We start from the raw sequence: 8,450 nt of genomic DNA, 5'->3' as shown, positions 1-8,450 counted from the left end.
AACACTGTCCAACCAACTCTGTAACCAGAGGTTCAACTGAATAGAATCTGAATCAAATGCACCACAAGGCCTATGCAGCCTCAACTTAAGATGGCTCCCCGGCCTGGCTTTGCACTGCAAAGTTTGCAGCAGCACATGCAACAAAATGGCGTCCAGCATTCAAAAAACCCCTCAGCTTGCATTAACTAGCCACACACAAGGCATGCAAGCTCCACCCCCCAGTCATTCTTAGACTTCTTACTGGGTGAGCAACACAGCCAAGCAACACAGTTGGACCCTCCCTCCTCCCTGGCCAGCAGGGAGGGAGGGAGAGGAGCTGCTTTCTTTGAAATTTAAGGGACATCATTTAAGGGACATTTAAGGGACATCCATCAATAAGGGACAGCAGCAGGACATGGCGCTGGAATAAGGGACTGTCCCTTCAAATAAGGGACACTTGACAGCTATGGCATGGAGGCAGCGGGAGGCCCAATTAGCAAAAGTGCACCTCAGGTTAAGAATAGTTTTGGGTTAAGTATGGACCTCCAGAATGAATTAAGTTCATGACCCAAGGTACCGCTGTACTGAAATAAATGGAATTGTGGTTTATCACAGTTAGGCTTGATACCAGCAGCTAGATCTCCCTCTTGGTCCTGACCCCAATTGCCCCTTTCTTCTTGCCCCTACTCCAACCACAATTTAGGCTCCGGAGGACAAGTCCAAGATGCTCTCCTTTGGGGAAACACTCTTCAACTAGGCACCATTACCAGACCAGTGCTGAGTCCTGTAGTATCAGACAGCAGGAACTGTAAGAGATAAAGGTGGAACAGGTTCTTCATAAAGATTATTGAAAGTAAGGATCAGAAAGGTTTTGAACCTTTTATGGATTCTCCAATGAATAAGGCTGCATGTTGACTTATTTTGAACCAGCCAAATACTTTCACAAGCTGCTTTCATTTAATTGATATGTTTCAATGTATTTTGATTGGCACTTTGGCTGCTTAGACTTTTCAGTTTCTGAATGTCAATCACTTGAAGGTGGAAGACAATCCCACCCTGGCACACAGGCAGGCAGGCTTCCCACATTCCTGTGGTTTGTTCCTTGTGGAATTACCTCCATTGGATATATTTGCTACTCAACAGATGCAAGTTCAGCTGTGTGAGCAGCAAGCTCTTCTCAGGCATACAAATTTCCCTCTAGTTTCTGCATTTTAAACAATGGCCCCTGTCTAAATATAAACTGACTTAATGACCACCCAGCTAGGAACAATTATGATTTTCTGCATTTCATTACATTCAACATTTGTCAGAGGCCCTGAGAAGTTTCTCTCTCCTATTAAATTGCAGACAATGAAATGACAGAGAACTGCTTCTGAGTTCAGCTACTCAAGGTTCTGATTTCTGCACATCTTTAAATTGCATCTCATCTTTTTCACAAGGAAAACCTGATTAGGAACACTTCTATTTTTAGGGGAAAACTCTCCCTCTACATATCATTAACAAAAATGGAGCCCAAAATGGCGGGGAAGTGAAAGATTACAATACTAACACTTGCTGCAGCTTTATTGAAATACCTGTCCCATCAAAGCAGAAAAGATCAGGACTAGGAAGGGGAAAGTATCTTATTTTTGGAACATTGCACGTCGAGGTCCCCAAGACACCCCCAAAGAAAAACACAATTGACACTTAATTTTTGTTTAAGGTTTTTGGCATAATTTTGGCCACAACTTTATTCAAATTACAGCAATGTGAATGGTTGCTGTAATGTGTATGGGTTGCTCGTGCGTAAGTTGCCGCCTCTCCAGGCTTTGTTGCCTTGCTAAACCTTTAAGTCTGGGCAGCCCTTCACTTCGTGGCTGCCTCAGTCGCTAGCAGAATCCGTCAGTGGGCGTTTCTTAAATCTTTTCCAACATAAAAGTTGTTTGACACCCAGTCTCCTCCTACTCTCTCTGCACGGAAGTCTTCTGCGCAGGGTGGGCGTGGGTAGCGGAGGACCTGTGCTCTCCCCGCTGGTGTCCGGTGAAGAGTCCTGGAGCCCTCTTGCCGATTCCCCCATCAGCCCCTCTATATTCTTGGTGTTGCGCTGATTTGCTTCCCCATCTGCGGAGCTGCCTCTCTCCCTGCTGGGCCCTTCTCCAGCATCATTTGAGAGCCTTCCCTCCGCCTCTAGCTCCGATGTCAGTTCCCTGACAGTTGCTTAGGCATTGGTAGCACTAACTGACCCCGCACGGGCACAGCTCTGACATTCGCACACACACACACACACACACCGCGAAGTCAGAAAGGGTAAGTCACCTGGGGAGAGAGACGGGACTGGGAACCATGCCTCACCTCTCCCCAGAATGCTCCCAGGGGCTTGCGTGGCCCTAGCCCCTTGCCAGGGGGTTCGGACAAAAGCATGGGGAGCCCCTGGGTTCCTTTAACGGAAAACCCTTGAAGCAGCAGCATTTTGGAGGGGCAGGCACAGCCAAATCCATACCCCTCCACCAGCCAATTCCAAGACCAATGCCTAACCGCAATCTTACAAGTTGTGACGATTTGCTACACAGTAGGCAAAAACCAAATGGCACACACTAATCAGCCAAATGGACAAAATTCCTACCGGGCCCCTGCCTCAAAGCAGACGACCCCATGACAGGCATAGCAAGGTCAAGCGAACAGCCTAAAATTAGGGAAGGGAGGGCGGGTGATCCGAAGCATGCAGCAAAAAGAGGAAATTCGTCTCTGCATGCATTGTATTTAACAAATAGGGCTGTCAATCAACAAATGGCAACATCTAGATTTCCCCAGAAACAGCCCGCCCCTGCTTAAAGGATGGCCAAACCATTTGCCTAGTAACAGTGAAGTGTCTCGTGAGCCCCAACCGCAACTCGTGCTCTCCATGAGGGAGAACACGCTTTATAGGGATTTCCTTAGGCAAAACTTCAAGGGAATCCAGATTCCCATGCTCCACCCCACATGAGCCAAGTTACAGAGGGATTATTTAGGGCCGCAATAGCCAATGGGATGCCCTCCAGATACTGCTGAACTCCAACTCCCATCAGCACCAGAAAGTATGGCTTCCGCTGCCAGTCTTAACACCTGAGAGGGTTTGTAGGGAAAGAGATGGTCTTTCAGACATTTGGGGCCTACATAATGCAGCTTGGATTCTGTAGCAGCAAGACACATGGGGGTAAGTTGTTTACCACAAAGACCTATACTGCAAATTCAGGTAATCCGTTGGAAAGTAGTAGGCAACATGCATATTGCAGTCTAGAAAAAGAAGTTTTTCGTAGCTCAGCTGATACAAAATGTGGCAGCCTAGGTACTGATTGGGGCCTGCTGCTTCGAACACATTGCACTGATATTATCTTGCATTCCCTGCTTGCTAATCTGCTGTAAAGTTGAACTTAAAGCGCTGGTTTTGACCATTAAATCCCTCGGCAATTTGAGCTGGTGCCTCTCAAAATTCTCCACCTTATCTGCAAAGATTTCAATCAAATATTCACCAACAATCTCATGAGGGATGTGTATGTGCACAGGCAGGGAAAAAGCAATCTCCCCAAATATACTATCCTGGAAAATTTCAGCTCAGTTAATGCTGTGTGAAATTATAGTTGACTCATATTAATGAATGGTCTAGTAAATGAAGAAAGCAATGGGCTAATAAATAATAATAGTGGAGGGCAAGAAGGAACAGTGGGGGAAGCTATATGATTCAGCATTAAAACTGTATTCACCTCCCATAGGCAGGTGATGACATTTATTGAGGAAGGAGGGAGTTTCACCAGATATTCTGCAGGGGACAATGGGTGGAATTCTGATTCTTGTTTTTACATGTGTATATCTGAATATGCATAGGCTCCCCAATTCTCTAGGTTTTACCCAACTGATGCATTGTGTCAGGGAACTGACTTCGGAGCTAGAGGCGGAGGGAAGGCTCTCAAATGATGCTGGAGAAGGGCCCAGCAGGGAGAGAGGCAGCTCCGCAGATGGGGAAGCAAATCAGTGCAACACCAGGGATAAAGGGGGGCAGATGGGGGAATCGGAGAGAGGGCTCCAGGACTCTTCACCGGACACCAGTGGGGAGAGCACGGGTCCTCCGCTACCCACGCCCCGCCTGCGCAGAAGACTTCAGCGCAGGGAGAGTAGGAGGAGACTTGGCGTCAAACAACTTTTATGTTGGAAAAGGTTTAAGAAACGCCCACTGACGGATTCTGCTAGCGACTGAGGCAGCCACGAAGTGAAGGGCTGTCCAGACAGAAAGGTTTAACAAGGCAACACAGCCAGGAGTGGCAGTAACTTACGCACGAGCAACCCCACACTCATTACACATTGAGAGGAACGTAAGAGGAAATTGGCACAGAATAAGCCATGGACTCCCGGTTTCTCACTTTGAGGGGTCACCAAGAACTTCCTGATAAAGCGTGTTCTCCCTCATGGAGAGCACGTGTTGCGGTGGGGGCTGACGAGACACCTCATTGTTGCTAGGCAAAAGGTTTGGCCATCTTTTAAGCAGGGATGGGCTGTTAATGGGGAAAGTTATACGTTGCCATTTAGTGACTGACAGCCCTATTTGTTAAATACCCTGCACACAGCGACGAACTTCCTCTTTTTGCTGCATGCTTCGGATCACCCGCCCTCCCTTCCCTAATTTTAGGCTGTTCGCTTGACCTTGCTATGCCTGTCATGGGGTCGTCTGCTTTGGGGCAGGGGCCCGGTAGGAATTTTGTCCATTTGGCTGATTAGTGTGTGCCACTTGGTTTTTTGCCTACTGCGTAGCAAATCATCACAACTTGTAAGGTTGCAGTTAGGCATTGGTCTGGGAATTGGTTGATGGAAGGGCATGGATTTGGCTGTGCCTGCCCCTCCAAAATGCTGCTGCTGCTGCAAGGGTTTTCCATTAAAGGAACCCAGGGGCCCACCATGCTTTCATCCGAAACCCCCTGGCAAGGGGCTAGGGCCACGCAAGAGCCCCTGGGAGCATTTGAGGAGAGGTGAGGCATGGTTCCCAGTCCCGTCTCTCTCCCCAGGTGACTTACCCTTGCTGACTTCGCGGGGAGTGTGAATGTCAAAGCTGTCCCCGGGCGGGGTCAGATAGTCGCTACCAATGCCTAAGCATTGCTGTAGTTTAATAAAGTTGTGGCCAAAATTATACCAAAAAACCTTAAACAAAAATTAAGTGTCATTGTGTTTTTATTTGGGGTGTCTTGGGGACCTCGACGCGCAAAATCCCCGCTGGATGTCTGGCTGCTATCCTGCCCCTCTCCTCTGCTGAGATGCCTGCTAGAAGCGTGTTGTATTATGTTTCTAACAAATAGCTGTTGGTAGTAGGGTTCTTTTCTGTTCTTTTTAAAAAAGAGACGGCCTCTTTGTTGTGGTGAGTCATGGGATCAATTGGCGATAAGGTCAAGAGAGAAAGAGTTTCTGCTGGAGCAGGTGGCAAGAACACAATCTAAAGCAAGAGGGAGAAACAGCAGGGGTGCTTGAAAAGTACAGCAAGGAAAATGCGTCATTCACTACCCTCAGAAACAAGGAATCAAAGGACCATCTGAGCATCACCTAATAAATTTAAAATCATGTCACTTCAGACAATAACTGGAGCATCTGAGTCACTCAAATCGTTTTTATTTTTTTAAAAACAAAACATATAGTCATATCCACATAGGGAGTTGCTCTGGGTGGTGACACACTCAATTATGGTCAAGCAAACTGTGTTCTATCTAGCCTGAATATACATCGTCAGAATTCTGTGTATGCATTTCTTGTACACACAATAGGAACACATGAAAGCTCCGGCAGGGGACTCACGCATGCAGCATTTTCATTTACTTCCTTATTTGCTTTTATTCCACTGGTTAAGACTTTTTGCTTCCCCTCACAAAGGCTAACTGAAAACATAATGGCCTAGCAGTTGGGTACTTGTCCTCCACCAACAGCGATAAAATGTTTTTGATTGCCTCAAACCTCGCAGCAGCACAACTGGACTCCGGCTTGTGGGCATTTTGGGGAAGAGTGAGTCAACACATGAAAACTAACATCTAAAGACAAACACTTGATGTTCAGTGTCAAAACGGTTTAATCTAATCTGCTTAATTAAATGGGAAGAAGCTTGCCTGTTGACCTATCGTTTCCAGACTCACGTCAGCTTTTATAGCACAACTTTCAAAACAGTTCTGTGGTACCTGGTGTGTGGAAGTGCTGCCAAGAAGAAGGCTGCTCTGAACACAACTGGAAATTTAAGAGAAAACGGGAACCCTACATCATGGATTTCTAAGACCACCTTGCCTGAGTTTGTTTATGTGTGCTTATCTCCGTTATCTTGTCACAGGTAATATCACATATCCAAATATGTTCTAAGCTGGTTGCCATGGAGAAACAATAAGTGACACTAGAATCAATTTGAAGGGTCTTCTAGTAGTTTCACATTTTCATGCTTTTAGTAGATAGGCATTATTTTGATTCAGTAAAAATAGCGCAAATGGTACTGTGGCAATCACACAGGGTCCCCGGATGTTTCACCGTCTATTGATCCCTGTGCCACCACTTTATTTCTCGCTGCCACCACCCAGGCCCTACCTGGTATAATACTGAGTCCAGTCAGGGTTAAATTGGAACATAAAGTTCTGTTTATTTATTGCAGTTTAACAAGTGTGTGGTTTCATAAACGGTATCGGTCAATTACATTCATGGGATGCCTATACATACCTATAACTTTCGCTACCTGCTCTCACTCACTAAACCACCTCTCAGATATTTACTTGTCTTCCCAGCTCCTAACTGTTCCTCACTCAGCTTATTTCGCTACACTAACTCAACCTACAGACTCTATCCCAATTCACTCCCACTCCAACCAACCACCCAATTCCCAACGAACTCCTACCTTCACCCCTCCCAGAGCTGGTTTTATAGTCCCTCTGACTCCGCCCCCCTGGGTCCTGATTGGGTAACCTGTTTAACTATTTCACCTCCAGCACTCTCATATGTTAACATCGCAGGTACCAACTCTTACGTTTGAAAAGCACATAGCTATAGCTTAGTGCTACATGAATGATCCTTGCTCTCCAGTGTACCTGCTCTCCTCTCTTCCTCTAATGTGTTCCTGGGGGAAAAAATAGAAGCATTTGCTTCTGTTTTCAACTAACTGAGGTTCGTCATGATGTCTGAAATGGGACAACCCGTTATTTTTTTTAACTGTGGTTTGTCCAATCTGTCCTGGCTTGTTTGGGACAAACATAGTTTTAACTACAGTTTCCCCCTTTTCAAACATAATGACAAACTACAGGTAATGAAAAACAGCTTTCAACCTTCTCCTCACATCCATACCAGAGGAGAAATGGGAGAGGGGCAGACCTATGTATATACCATTATTTAGCATTTCATCCAAATCAGGCCATGCTTTCTTTCTATGTATCTAAACTTGTAGGCAGTCAAAACTAGTGGCACACTGTGATGTGTGAAGAGGAAAAAAGAGACAAAATTTCAAGAAAGAAAATATTGGCGAAGGTTCAGAGTAGAAAGCAGCCAAGCAAGTCTTTCCCACTAACAAACTAGTTTTTTAGTTCTGATCGCATTTCTTTTCCATTGTGTTCCTAAGCATGAAGTAGCAGCAGATATTTCCTGAAAGAAGAATCAACCTTTTTATTTTTAAAACGAACCAGAGCTTTTCTTCTAGCTTCATGCTGAACCAAAATGACGACTATGTTAGGTAGGTCACCAGTTCAGTCTGGAAGAAGCGTCATTCATCTTGCAAATTGTAAATCTACTTGAAACACAAACCTCAAACCTATAATAAAACATCACAAGAGCCACTGTAAAACAGCTTTGAAATATCAATTCTTGCTTCCAGGACAATTGTGTTCCTTCTTGTAGATTTAATGGCAAAAAGTCCACAAGAGTGGCCCATCAGGGATAATAACCCCCAGTTATTCCATATTGTAGTTTTCTTTTACTTTTAAAGTATGGTGGCATTAAGCTCGACGGAAGGGCAATTGCTTTGCATGCAGAAGGTCTCAGGTGCAGTCCTTGGTTTCTCCAGATAGGACTGGGAATATCTCCTGCCTAAAACCCCAAAGAGCCACTACAAGGCAGTGATCTAAAATTACCTACCTGTATTAGTCCATGTAGTCAACTTTTATACTTGTCATTTGCTTAGTGTGGCCAGTTACACATTGTCAAAAAAGTGGGGTTGCATGACACACAAAAGAGAGAACAAAAGAGGACACCGGTTTTCATATGGTAATTTAGATGTATAGGTACAAATTTAGAAATCATTACAAAAATTTCAGTAGAAATAGAATACATCTCATGACAGTGGGAAAGACACCAGGTGACTTGTGTGTCTTTTGACCAGATGCTGTTAACTGTTGATGGGCAACTCCAAAGCTCCTTCTCTCCTGCTTAATAGTCCTTCTCTTTAAACCAGACTTGAAATGGACAGCTCTTTATAGAATCATAGAGTTGTAGAATTGGAAGAACCCCCGGAGGTCATC

Source organism: Podarcis bocagei, assembly GCF_964188305.1.
Source record: "Podarcis bocagei genome assembly, chromosome: 11".
NCBI lineage: Eukaryota > Metazoa > Chordata > Lepidosauria > Squamata > Lacertidae > Podarcis > Podarcis bocagei.
This window is presented reverse-complemented; position numbering follows the sequence as displayed.